At 43.5% G+C, this 13,767-nt stretch overlaps 1 long non-coding RNA gene and 3 other non-coding genes across 4 annotated transcripts; all 4 read right to left on the reverse strand.

The window, feature by feature from the left end:
- Positions 1-9,925: 9,925 nt before the first annotated feature.
- SNHG3 (small nucleolar RNA host gene 3 (non-protein coding)) lies at positions 9,926-13,222 on the reverse strand. The gene is given in 4 exon segments (NR_036663.1): positions 9,926-10,486; positions 11,354-11,390; positions 12,283-12,319; positions 13,111-13,222. It is a non-coding gene; the product is annotated as a small nucleolar RNA host gene 3 (non-protein coding) (long non-coding RNA).
- On the reverse strand, positions 10,564-10,767 carry LOC112443630 (small nucleolar RNA SNORA73 family). Its single transcript, XR_003032033.1, has one exon. It is a non-coding gene; the product is annotated as a small nucleolar RNA SNORA73 family (small nucleolar RNA).
- Positions 11,497-11,700, reverse strand: LOC112443632 (small nucleolar RNA SNORA73 family). The gene has a single exon (XR_003032035.1). It is a non-coding gene; the product is annotated as a small nucleolar RNA SNORA73 family (small nucleolar RNA).
- On the reverse strand, positions 12,426-12,629 carry LOC112443631 (small nucleolar RNA SNORA73 family). Its single transcript, XR_003032034.1, has one exon. It is a non-coding gene; the product is annotated as a small nucleolar RNA SNORA73 family (small nucleolar RNA).
- Positions 13,223-13,767: the final 545 nt, after the last annotated feature.

Genomic DNA, 13,767 nt, shown 5'->3' on the forward strand with positions numbered 1-13,767 from the left:
CTCAATACACCAAATAAGACTCATTTTCCATGGATCAAGACCCCCCCCCGCCCCTCACCCTTCATCCTTCAAGCCAAGGTTAAAAGTTTCTCACTCAAACTGCAACATCTTTCCTGGTTCTTCCCTCTCCTCTCCATGTTTTATTTCTGCCCCTCTGGTCTAAAGCAGCACCTCCTGGCCTTCATTTCATTCCATCAAGATCCCCAAGTTAGTCTCCTTAAATCATGACTATGAGACTTGCTTAAAAATCTGTAGAGATTCACATATTTTTTTTAACTTTTTATTTTGTATTGGAATATAGCTGATTAACAATGTTTGACAGTTTCAAGTGAACAGTGAGGGGACTCAGCCATATATCCATTCTCTCCCAAACTCCCCTCCCATCCAGTCTGCCACATAACACTGAGCAGAATTCCCTGTGCTACACAGTAGGACCTTGTTGGTTACCCATCTTAAAGATAGCAGTGTGTGCATGCTCATCCCAGACTCCCTAGCTATCCTTTCCCCCATCCTTCTCCCCAGCATCCATAAGCTCATTTTCTAAGTCTGAAGACTTACATATCTCTTCAGGGCTGTGCTAGGAGCACCAAATGCCCCAAGCTGTTGTTTCCCGCCTCCCTCTTGGCTTCTGCACTGTCCTCTCAACGTGCCCATGCTCATTCCTGCTTTCTTACCTTTCTCACCTTTCCTACCAGTGTTTTCTTTCCTGTCTAGCTGAATTCTTGATTTTTACATATATATCAAATATATATATTTAAGGCTAAATTTTATTTGCCATCTCCATGAAGCCTTCTTTGGCCCCATTTATCTTATCTTCTTTGAACATAAATATTAATTTTTCACTCTATTATTGTTGTATTTTATTTACTGAACATAAACCATAGTAAGGAGGACAGTCAATTGAATCTGACCTAGAAATGACACAGATGATAGAATTAGAAGTGAATGATATTAAAAGTTATTCTAAATGTATTCCATGTGTCCAAAAGTTAAGTAGGGACATGGAAGATAAAAAAGATCCAGAGTGAAAAAGTTGGCTTAAAGCTCAACATTCAGAAAACGAAGATCATGGCATCTGGTCCCACCACTTCATGGGAAACAGATGGGGAAACAGTGGAAACAGTGTCAGACTTTATTTTTATGGGCTCCAAAATCACTACAGATGATGACTGCAGCCATGAAATTAAAAGACGCTTACTCCTTGGAAGGAAAGTTATGACCAACCTAGATAGCATATTGAAAAGCAGAGACATTACTTTGCCAACAAAGGTCCGTCTAGTCAAGGGTATGGTTTTTCCAGTGGTCATGTATGGATGTGAGAGTTGGACTGTGAAGAAGGCTGAGCACCGAAGAATTGATGCTTTTGAACTGTGGTGTTGGAGAAGACTCTTGAGAGTCCCTTGGACTGCAAGGAGATCCAACCAGTCCATTCTGAAGAAGATCAGCCCTAGGATTTCTTTGGAAGGAATGATGCTAAAGCTGAAACTCCAGTACTTTGGCCACCTCATGCGAAGAGTTGACTCATTGGAAAAGACTCTGATGCTGGGAGGGATTGGGGGCAGGAGGAGAAGGGGACGACAGAGGATGAGATGGCTGGATGGCATCGCCGACTCGATGGACGTGAGTCTGAGTGAACTCCGGGAATTGGTGATGGACAGGGAGGCCTGGCGTGCTGCGATTCATGGGCTCGCAAAGAGTCGGACACGACTGAGTGACTGATCTGATCTGATGTGAAGATGACAAATATAGTGGATGGCATTAATAACAGATTAGATATTGGAAAAGCAGTGATTAGTGAACCTCATGCATAGCAAAAGAAACTATCCAAAATGAAACATAGAAAAAATTTTAAGTGAAAAGAGTATGAGTGAACTATGGAATAACTTTAATAAGTGGCCTACTCTGCAGGTAACTGGAGACCCTGAAAATGAGGAGGAACTGGGAATAGAAAATATACGAAGAGGGGACTTCCCTGGTGGTCCAGTGGTTGGAATTCCATGCTCCCAATGTAGGAGGCCAGGGTTCAATCCCTAGTCAGGGATCTAAGATCCCTCATACCACAACTAAGACCCTGCACAGCCAAATAAATAAAATGCTTTTTGTTTTTTAAAATATATGAAGAAATAATGGGTAAAAAATGTTCGAACTATAAACCTATAAACTATAAGGCAACAGATGTGTGATAAAAAATAAACGTGGTCTGGAGGCTTCCCTGGTGGTCCAGTGGTTAAGAATCCACCTTGCAATGCAAGGGATGGCGGTTCGATCCCTGGTCTGGGAAGATCCCACATGCAGTGGAGCAACTTAGCCTGAGCACCACAGCTACTAAGCCTGTGCTCTAGAGCCCACGAGCCTCGACTACTGAAGCCTGTGTGCCCTAGAGTCTGTGCTCCACAAGAGAAGCCACAGCAATGAGAAGCCCTCGAGCTGCAACAAAAAGTAGCCCCCGCTAGCTGCAACTAGAGAAAGCCTGAGTGCAGCAATGAAGAGCCACCACAGACAAAAATAATGAACTAAAAGAAAAAATAAAAATAAATGTGGTTTGAACACTGCAAATAAAAGACAGATTGTCATAACAAATAGAAAAAGCAAGACCCAACCACACACTGCCTACAAGAAGTACACATTGAACATAAACACAGCTGACCCTTGAACAACACTTCTGAACTGCACAGGTCCACTTATACTCAGAGTTTTTTCAATAAATATGAACTATGTACTATAGTACCACACAATCGGAGGTTGGTTAAACCCAAAGTTGCAGAATCACAGATATGGAGGGCCAATACAGGAGCACCCCATTGTTGTTCAAGGGTCAACTCTACACAAACAGAAAAGTACAAAGACAGAGAGACTCTGGTGACACTAGTCAAAAGAAAGCTGGAGCAGCTATATTAATAGCAAAGTCAATTTCAGAGCAGAGTATTATTGAAATAAAGAAGGTATTTGAGTCAGTTGCAGTGAGGTGGATGAACCTAGAGTCTGTTATACAGAGTGAAGTAAGTCAGAGAAGAACAAATATCGTATATTAACGCATATATGTGGAGTCTGGAAAAGTGATACTGATGAACCTATTTGCAGGGCAGGGATAGAGGTGCACACATAGAGAATACTCCTGTGCAGGGAGGGGAGGAATTGAGAGAGGAGCACTGAAACGTGTACATTGTTGTTGTTTAGTTGCCAAGTCTTTTGCGACCCTACGAACTGTAGCCCGCCAGGCTCCTCTGTCCATGGGATTTCCCAGGCAAGAATACTAGAGTGGGTTGCCATTTCCTCCTCCAGGGGATCTTCCCAACCCAGGGATGGAACCTACATCTCTTCCTTCTCCTGCATTGGCAGGCAGATTCTTTATCATTTCCATTACCTGGGGTTACCATATGTAAAACAGCTAGCTAGTGGGAAGCTGCTGTATAACACAGGGAGCTCAGCCTGGTTCCGTGACAACTTAGAGGGGTGGGTTTGGGTGGGGGCGGGGCATGAGAGGGAGGTTCAAGAGACTGGGGACATATGTATACTTACAGCTGATGCACGTGTTGTTGTATGAGAAACTAACTCAACGTTGTAAAGCAATTATCCTCCAATTAAAAATTTTAAAAAAGAAGGTACTTTCGCTATGGTAAAGGAGAAAATCAAGATGCACAATCCTAAATACATGCAACTAATAACAGAGTTCCCAAATACGTGTAGCAAAAACTGATAGAACTTCTAGAGGAAATAGACAAATCCACAAAGACAGGTGGACATTTCAGTACCTTACTCTCAATATTACTGATAGGTAGGAAGAAAATCAGCCAGGATAGACTTGAACAACACTTTCAATGGATTTGAACTGATTGACATTTACAGAATACTTCATCTTTCACATTCCACCTCGATTTTTTCAGACAGTAACATACTCATGCCTTCTGAGCACACGTGAAACAATTCCCAATATACTGGGTTATAGAAAAGTCTTGTTAAATTTAAAAAGATTCAATCAAACAAAGTATATAATCAGGCTACAATGCAAAGTAGAAACCAACAACTGAAAGATCTTTGAAAAACTCCCAATTACTTAAAAATACACTTTTGGAATTCCCTGGGGGTCTAGTGGCTAGGACTCAGCATTTTCACTGCCATGGCCTGGATTCAGTCCCTGGTGGGAAACTGCAAGCCCTGCGGCGTGGCCTAAATAAATAAAAATATAAACAATAAACATGTACTTTTAAGTAGCCCACAGATCAAAGAAGAAATCACAAGAGAATTTGAGAGTATTTTGAACGGAATTAAATGAAAAGAGAACTTAGCAGAACTTGTGGGATATTGTTTCTTTTGTTTTTCACTTGTGGAATATTGTCAGAGCAGTATGTAGGGGAAACTCATAGCACTAAATGCCTGTCCTACAAAAAAAGGAAAGGTCTTAAATTAATTACCTCAGCTTCTACCTTAAGAAACTAGGAAACAGAAGAAAGAACATAATAAAGATCAAAACAGAAATCAATGAAATAGAACACAGAAAAACAAAGTCATCAACCAGTGTTTGCTATGCGCCAAACATCCCATTTTTTGAGGATAAATCAACTAGTAGGTTAGATGGACATCAAGTAAAAAGTAATCACATTAGAATGATAATGATGTTATCATGATGGGATGCTCACGGTGCCCACCCTCCCTTCAAGACAAGCTCTTCTGGGTCCTTAGGGGAAAGGGAGGTAAGGATGGTGGTTGAGTTCAGACTCCAAAGATGCAAACCTTCATCTAAAGATGTGTGACTTTGAGCAACTAATGTAGCCTTATCTTCCTTTTCTATACATGGATATAAAAAAAAGTCCCTGCATGTATAAGGCTGTGTTCTTTTAAGGCTTAAAGAATGCCTGAAGTGAAGTGAAGTCGCTCAGTCCTGTCCGACTCTTTGTGACCCCATGGCCTGTAGCCTACCAGGCTTCTCCATCCATGGGATTTTCCAGGCAAGAATACTGGAGTGAGTTGCCATTTCCTTCTCCAGATCTTCCCGACCCAGGGATTGAACCTGGGTCTCATGCACTGTAGGCAGATGCTTTACCGTCTGAGCCACCAGGCCTAGCACATGGCAAATCATCATCAAATGTCAGATATCTTCATAAAGATACAGGTTCTGGGACTTCCTTGGCTGTACAGTGGTTAAGGCTCCACCCTTCCACTGCATGGGGGCCTGGATTTGATCCCTGGTTGGGGAACTAAGATCCCATCCATCAGAGGGTAAGATGTGCACAAAGACAGAAAGTGGTAAAAGACAGAGGTTAACAGCCAGGAAGGGCTCTCACTCCCTAGGAAACTGCACTCATGTCTATCTCAGTTCAGTTCAGTCGCTCAGTGTTCGACTCTGTGACCCTATGGACTGCAGCACATCAGGCCTCCCTGTCCATTGCCAATTCCTGCAGTTTACTCAGACTCATGTCCATCGAGTCGGTGATGCCATCCAACCATCTCATCCTCTGTCGTCCCCTTCTCCTCCTGCCTTCAATCTTTCCTAGCATCAGGGTCTTTTCAAATGAGTCAGTTCTTCACATCAGGTGGCCAAAGTATTGGAGTTCCAGCTTCAGCATTAGTCCTTCCAATGAATATTCAGGACTGATTTCCTTTAGGATGGACTGGTTGGATCTCCTTGCAGTCCAAGGGACTCTCAGGAGTCTTCTCCAACACCACAGTTCAAAAGCATCAATTCTTTGGTGCTCAGCTTTCTTTATGGTCCAACTCTCACATCCATACATGACTGCTAGAAAAACCATAGCTTTGACTAGATGGACCTTTGTTGGCAAGTAATGTCTATCTAAGTATTGATATTTTTCAGAGTTAAGTAGACCCAGGCACATAGCAGATTTATAATTTGTTACAACTGAGACATTTTATGGTGTAGTGGGTACTAATAATTAGCTGAATACAAAAGGTGGAAACAGCTAACATTTCCCGAAGTTTGAGTACAGGTTCTACAGTCAACTTTCTTGCTCAGATGCATGCTTTGCCACTTACTGGCTATATAACTTGGGCAAGTTCCTCAACTCCAAGTTCAGTCTCCACTGCAAAATGGGCAAACACTGTACCTACTTTAACATGGGTGCATGGAGTATTAGATGAAGTAATGTACATACCTTACCACACTGCCTTTTTCAGTTAGTAGTATACCTTGATACAGTTTTGGAGATGGGTTTAAATCCTGGCTCTGCTATTTCCTAGTTAGCTGATCTTGGAGGGTACTAATCCTTGCATCTCCCCCTTTCTCTCCTGGATAGGTAGGGTTCCGAGCGAAATAAGAGCTTGATTTAGTAGATAATTTACCTTTCGTGCTAAGACTTTATTCAATAAAACTGAACGGATCAACTGGTGTGGTCACTCACATAGAGCCAGACATCCTGCAGTGTGAAGTCAAGTTGCGCCTAAGGAAGCATTACTATGAACAAAGCTAGAGGAGATGATGGAATTCCAGCTGAGCTATTTCAAATCCTTAAAGATTATGCTGTTAAAGTGCTGCACTCAAACAGCACTTCAGAGCACTTGAAGTCCCTAGTTGTTTGAAGTCAGAGAATTTTCCTACAGGTTCATTGTACTTAGCAGACTAAGTTTTCTACAAACATTAACACTAATTCTCCTTACAAATCCAAGAAGTAGGTACTTTTAGTGTCCCCATGATTCCCAGGTGGCGCAGTTGGTAAAGAATCTGCCTGTCAATGTAGTAGACATGGGTTTGAGCTCTGGGTTGGGAAGATCCCTTGGAGAAGGAAATGGCAACACACTTCAGTATTCTTGCTTGGGAAATTTGAGGGACACAGAGGCTTGCTTGGCGGGCTACAGCCCATGCGGTCAGTCAGATACAACTGAGCATGTATGCATACATTCTATGCAAGAGCACATGGACTGAGGCAGGAAGAAGTTAAGCAGCTTGCCCAAGGTCACCGGGACGACAAGTGGTATCAGGATTCAAATTCAGGCAGTCTCAGTTTAGCAACAACTGGTATGACTATCAAGGCCTATATGCAGAAAAAAGCCAGAAGAACCTGTTTTAGTCTATGGGTAGGTGTGTTGCAACCTGAAGTTTAGCAGAAAGGGTGTGACCTAGAATACTTCCTGACAGGTTTGCTTGAGTGAAAAGCTCCCAATGTTGGGAAAGACTGAAGGTAGAAGGGGATGACAGAGGATGAGATGGTTGGATGGCATCACTGACTCAATGGACAGGAGTTTGAGCAACCTCCAGGAGATGGTAAAGGGCAGGGAAGCCTGGCATGCTGCAGTCCGTGGGGTTGCAGAGTCGGACACGACTGAGAGACTGACCTGACACTTGGATACTGGAAGAAATCCTACCTAGAACCCTACCTTACCCTGAGAATTTATACTAAAAACACCATTCAGATTTATTGTGCATCTACCATCCAAAAGCATTTATGTGGGAATGAGGCCTATAACGCAGGTCAGGAAGCAACAGTTAGAACTGGACATGGAACAACAGACTGGTTCCAAATAGGAAAAGGAGTACGTCAAGGCTGTATATTGTCACCCTGCTTATTTAACTTATATGCAGAGTACATCATGAGAAACACTGGGCTGGAAGAAGCACAAGCTGGAATCAAGATTGCCAGGAGAAATATCAATAACCTCAGATATGCAGATGACACCACCCTTATGGCAGAAAGTGAAGAGGAACTAAAAAGCCTCTTGATCAAAGTGAAAGAGAGTGAAAAAGTTGGCTTAAAGCTCCACATTCAGAAAACTAACATCATGGCATCTGGTCCCATCACTTCATGGCAAACAGATGAGGAAACAATGTAAAGTATCAGACTTTATTTTTTTGGGCTCCAAAATCACTGCAGATGGTGATTGCAGCCATGAAATTAAAAGACGCTTACTCCTTGGAAGGAAAGTTATGACCAACCTAGATAGCATATTCAAAAGCAGAGACATTTGCTAACAAAGGTCCATCTAGTCAAGGCTATGGTTTTTCCAGTGGTCATGTATGGATGTGAAAGTTGGGACTATGAAGAAAGCCAAGCACCAAAGAATTGACGCTTTTGAACTGTGGTGTTGGAGAAGACTCTTGAGAGTCCCTTGAACTGCAAGATCCAACCAGTCCATCCTAAAGGAGATCGGTCCTGGGTGTTCTTTGGAAGAAATGATGCTAAAGCTGAAACTCCAGTACTTTGGCCACCTCATGCGAAGAGTTGACTCATTGGAAAAGACTCTGATGCTGGGAGGGATTGGGGGCAGAAGTGGACGACAGAGGATGAGATGGCTGGATGGCATCACCGACTCGATGGACATGAGTTTGAGTGAACTCTGGGAGTTGGTGATGGACAGGGAAGCCTGGCATGCTGCAATTCATGGGGTCACAAAGAGTCAGAAACAACTGAGCGACTGAATTGAACTGAGGCCAAAAAGTGATCTGGACAGAGAGCCAACCCTGGGGATACAAATAGAGGACCAGTCTACTTCCTAGTTGTAGATCTGGGCAATTATTTTTCTCTTCCTGGGTTTCTCCATAAAAGCAGTCAGATTAATACCCACCCCTGGGGTTGCCAAGTACTTTGAATCTGAATTCAGGCACAAGTGTCGCTACTTGTTTAAGTAGTGACTCGTATAGCTAGCCATAAAGCACCCAACAGGCTGAGGAGGAGTTGGTTAGACAGCATCACCAACTTAACGGACAAGAACTTGAGCCAATGGAAGACAGGGGGGGACAGAGGAACCTAGGGAGGCAGTCCCAGACAGGAGCTATTCTTTTACCCTCTTTGCATTGAATCTGAACATTTTTGTTTGTGCCACAGCCCAAGTTAAAAAATTCTTATATTTGACTCCAATGGCTTCCAAACAAGGTATTTCACCCCTTCAGCTTGTAAAATTCCATTTATGGCCGCACTGAAGATCTAGACTCTACCTTCTAGATGGCTCCCCAATAGTCCCCATCCTTCAGGGTCTCATGACTTTCCCATAATGCTGCAGCCTGTAAAAGGGCTTGACAAAGTTCTATTGTGACTCAAGCACACCAGTTTGATAAAGGAGCAGACTATGACCTCTCAACACCTGTAAGTTTAGAAAAGTATAAATCTGTAACACTTAAGACAGGTTACCTTAAACACTGTGCACTTCCCAGGTGGCGTAGTGGTAAAGAATCTGCTTGCCAATGTAGGAAACACAAGAGACATAGGTTCTATCCCTGGGTTAACTGCAAGAGGAAATGGCAACCTGTTTTCCTGCCTGGAAAACTCCATGGGCTGAGGGGCCCAGCAAGCTACTGTCCATGGGGTAGTGAAGAGTCCACAACTTAGTGACAGACCACCACCTTTGAATTCTCAACCCAGTAAAAAAAAAAAAGACCAACTCAAGCTTTTAACGAGGTCCACATCGTCAAAGCCAGTTTTTCCAGTTTTCACGTAAACCATAAAAAAGGCTGATGCCTTCAAACTGTGGTGCTGCAGATGAGATGGAGAGTCCCTTGGCCAGCAAGATCAAACCAGACAGGTTACAGGTTACCAACCCTGAATATTCATTTGAAAGACTGATGCTGAAGCTTCAATACAGAAGCCAGATGGAAAAAAACCCTGTGGCCGGCAAAGACTGAAGGCAGAGGATCAGATGGTTAGATAGCATCACTGACACAATGGACCTAAGTTTGAGCAAACTCTGGGAGGACAGAGGAAGCCTGCAGTCCATGGGGGTCCTAAAGAACTGGACAGGACTTGGTGACTGAACAATGAATGCATTTCCCAATAGTAGTCGTACACAAATGCCAATATTGAACACAAGAGCTTAAGATCTTCAGCTACAGCAAAACCTACCAGGACTGACAGAACACTCATAGAATTCCCTTGCTGCTTTCACTGCAGGGAATCTGGGTTTGATCCTTAGTTAAGGACTAAGATTCTACCAGCAAAACGATGTGACAAAAACATAACAAAACCCCCCAAAAGACCACACAAATACACATATAGTCATCTTTATTAAAGTTCACGATTACATTAGAAATTGATGGATTTCTTTAAGACATGCTGATTCTCATGGGCACCTGCTTTCCACTTTTAAGAGTGATAGATAAAGAGGTCAATATCTTAGTGTCATTACATCAAGTTTTCACCAGATAGGAAACCTGAAAAGGTCTTTTGAGCCTTCCAGGTCACTATACTCTAAGACCTGCCCATATAGTCTCTGGCATGTCTTATAAATTTCAGAACAGTAGAACTCATGGGTTTTAAGGTGTAGTTCCAGGGGTTAAATATTGTATCTATACACTTCCAAATCTCCCAGGCCTATCTTCAATGAATGTATTACTCATTTTACTTGGTGTTTCAGAATGTAAAGAATCTACCTGCAATGCAGTAGGATCTAGGTTCAATCCCTGGGTCAGGAAGATCCCCATGGAGAAAGGAATGGGTTCCACTCCAGTAGTTTTGCCTGGAGTTAATTTTTACTTTACTAATTTCCCTGTCAAAGAAAGACTCCAAAGCATTGCTAACTGCGAAGTCGGTGAGGCTCCTCTTCTCTCCTGAAAATGACATTACAAGAAAAAAGGATTAGATTCATTTATACAATCTTAGTTCCCCGTTAAAATTTTTGTATACTAGATGTTTCCTGCATGGTTTGTCTCCTCAGTCATTGTCCACAGGACTCTGAGAAGCTGTAGGAATATGCAGGCGCAGACTCAAGGCCCAGCTTCATCTCCAACGTTGTGGAAAGGGACTGTACGTCACTGAGCAGAGCCCTACGCTCCCGTTCGCCACCTGGACAGAGCCCGGGGAGAGTGACCTCCCGGGGTATCCACGTTGGGATATCTGAACAGTATCAGAATACGAAACCAAAGTTAGCCTAGGCACTCAGCTAACACAATGGGCCATACAGTACCATGAAACTGGTTATTATTGTAATGCCATGTAATAAGTCTACGACACTTCTCACAGAAAGGTTGGTATGTAGCAGACTTAATGTACCACTATTTTAGAGATTACATTACATTTCCCTTTATCTTCATCCCTTCACACCTATACTTGAACCATGTCAAAGTCCACAGGATTTTAAATTGCTTCTCACAAACTCCAAGTTCTTGTTAGCTATTGACTATTTTATGCTTTATCTATTACTTTCTTTCACAAGTATGCTGGAGCATATGCCCAATTTCACTTCTAATATCATAGACCCGAATCCTGAGTTCTCCCGGACTGAGCAGATACACACATTACACACACAGCTCACGCATGAAAACTTTGCGAACTTTGGTTTAATCACTTTGTCAAAATTAGTCCTTTTGCAATATAAAAATCTTCTCTATCACGAATATTAAAGACGTGAAAATCAATTTCGTGGAACAAAATTAGCAAACACCGACAGGCCAAAAGCAATTCCTAGATCTACTCACCTCAAATCCAGTTGTATTTGGAATCCCAAACAAAATGCTGCAAAAGAAGGAAAACCTTAACCCAACTGCACAGCAAAACAGGTTAAAACAATTAAAAACAATTCACTTCGGAGCAACCCAGATCCAGACAGATTGCTCTACAGAGCTGTTTCCTGCATGGTTTTTCTCCTCAGTCATTGTCCACAGGACTCTGAGAAGACGTAGGAATATGCAGGCGCAGACTCAAGGCCCGGCTTCATCTCCAACGCTGTGGAAAGGGACTGTACGTCACCGGGCAGAGCCCTACGCTCCCGTTCGCCACCTGGACAGAGCCCGGGGAGAGTGACCTCCCGGGGTTTCCACGTTGGGATATCTGAACAGTATCAGAATACGAAACCAAAGTTTAGCCTAGGCACTCAGCTAACACAATGGGCTATACAGTACCATGGAATTGGTTATTATTGTAATGCCATGTAATAAGTCTACAACGCTTCTCACAGAAAGGTTGGTATGTAGCAGACTTAATGTACTACTATTTTAGAGATTACATTTCCCTTTATCTCCATCCCTTCACACCTATACTTGAACCATGTCAAAGTCCACAGGATTTTAAATTGCTTCTCACAAACTCCAAGTTCTTGTTAGCTATTGACTATTTTATGCTTTATCTATTAGTTACTTTCACAAGTATGCTGGAGCATATGCCCAATTTCACTTCTAATATCATAGACCCGAATCCTGAGTTCTCCCGGACTGAGCAGATACACACATTACACACACAGCTCACGCATGAAAACTTTGCGAACTTTGGTTTAATCACTTTGTCAAAATTAGTCCTTTTGCAATATAAAAATCTTCTCTATCACGAATATTAAAGACGTGAAAATCAATTTCGTGGAACAAAATTAGCAAACACCGACAGGCCAAAAGCAATTCCTAGATCTACTCACCTCAAATCCAGTTGTATTTGGAATCCCAAACAAAATGCTGCAAAAGAAGGAAAACCTTAACCCAACTGCACAGCAAAACAGGTTAAAACAATTAAAAACAATTCACTTCGGAGCAACCCAGATCCAGACAGATTGCTCTACAAAGCTGTTTCCTGCATGGTTTTTCTCCTCAGTCATTGTCCACAGGACTCTGAGAAGACGTAGGAATATGCAGGCGCAGACTCAAGGCCCGGCTTCATCTCCAACGTTGTGGAAAGGGACTGTACGTCACCGGGCAGAGCCCTATGCTCCCGTACGCCACCTGGACAGAGCCCGGGGAGAGTGACCTCCCGGGGTATCCACGTTGGTCTAAATACTTCTACGTAGCAAATACAAACAGTTAAGGCGATTATACAGTTAAGGACCAATAAGTCTATCATACAAAATTAAACATTACCCCCAAAGAAAAAATAAGTGGCAGCTGAGCCGTTTCTAAATCAGTGAATCAAACAAAATGAGCTGTCTGCAACTCTAGTGAAGACGCTAACGAGGCGGCATAATGGCGCATTAGGAAATGAGGGCGCCGCGCGCACTTAAGGAGGACGGCAGTCCTGCAGGTCCTCGAGTTCCGTCGCCAGCAGTCCTTAGCTAGCTACCGCCAAGAACCGAGGCGTGCGAGGCCTCTCCGACCCACCCCACCCCACCCCACCCCATTTTTTGCGAGTAGCTGTAGTTGGCACGAACGCCGAAGACTCGGAATCATTCTGAAGAGTACGGTTCCCACAGAAAAGGCAGACCGACCCCATATCAGATGAAGCGCCCACAAAGCAGGCAGTTGGTCCCACTCACCTAGAAACACTAAAGCACGACGAGAGTCTCTCTCAAAAAGACCCCAGAACCCAAAGGCATCGGTATTTATAGCTCCTGGAGCCAGGGGCAGTCAAGAAATGTCTATTGCGCCTGCGCTGCGACATGCGCAGTTAGGGAATTAAAATTTCGCTAAGGGTTCTGGGAACCCATTGCCGGTTAACGCCCCTAATCTGGCTCAGCGGCATCTCGCGATACTAGAGTCTTCCCGCACTACCTTGAAGGAGGATGCAGGTTACAGCCAGTGCGTGTTTTTAAGTGTTTAGGCGTATAGTTTGGAGAAGGCAATGGCACCCCACTCCAGTACTCTTGCCTGGAAAATCCCATGGGCGGAGGAGCCTGGTAGGCTGCAGTCACTTTCATGCATTGGAGAAAGAAATGGCAACCCACTCCAGTGTTCTTGCCTGGAGAATCCCAGGGACGGGGGAGCCTGGTGGGCTGTCGTCTCTGGGGTCGCACAGAGTCGGACATGACTGAAGCGACTTAGCAGCAGCAGGCATATAGTTAGTAGTAGTAGGTCAGTCGCTCAGTCGTGTACGACTCTTTGCGACCCCATGGACTGCAGGACACCAGGCTTCCCTGTCCATCACGAAGTCTCGGAGCTTACTCAGTTTTATGTCCATCGCATCGATGATGCCA

This window comes from Bos taurus, chromosome 2 (genome assembly GCF_002263795.3).
Source record: "Bos taurus isolate L1 Dominette 01449 registration number 42190680 breed Hereford chromosome 2, ARS-UCD2.0, whole genome shotgun sequence".
In the NCBI taxonomy this organism is placed as follows: domain Eukaryota; kingdom Metazoa; phylum Chordata; class Mammalia; order Artiodactyla; family Bovidae; genus Bos; species Bos taurus.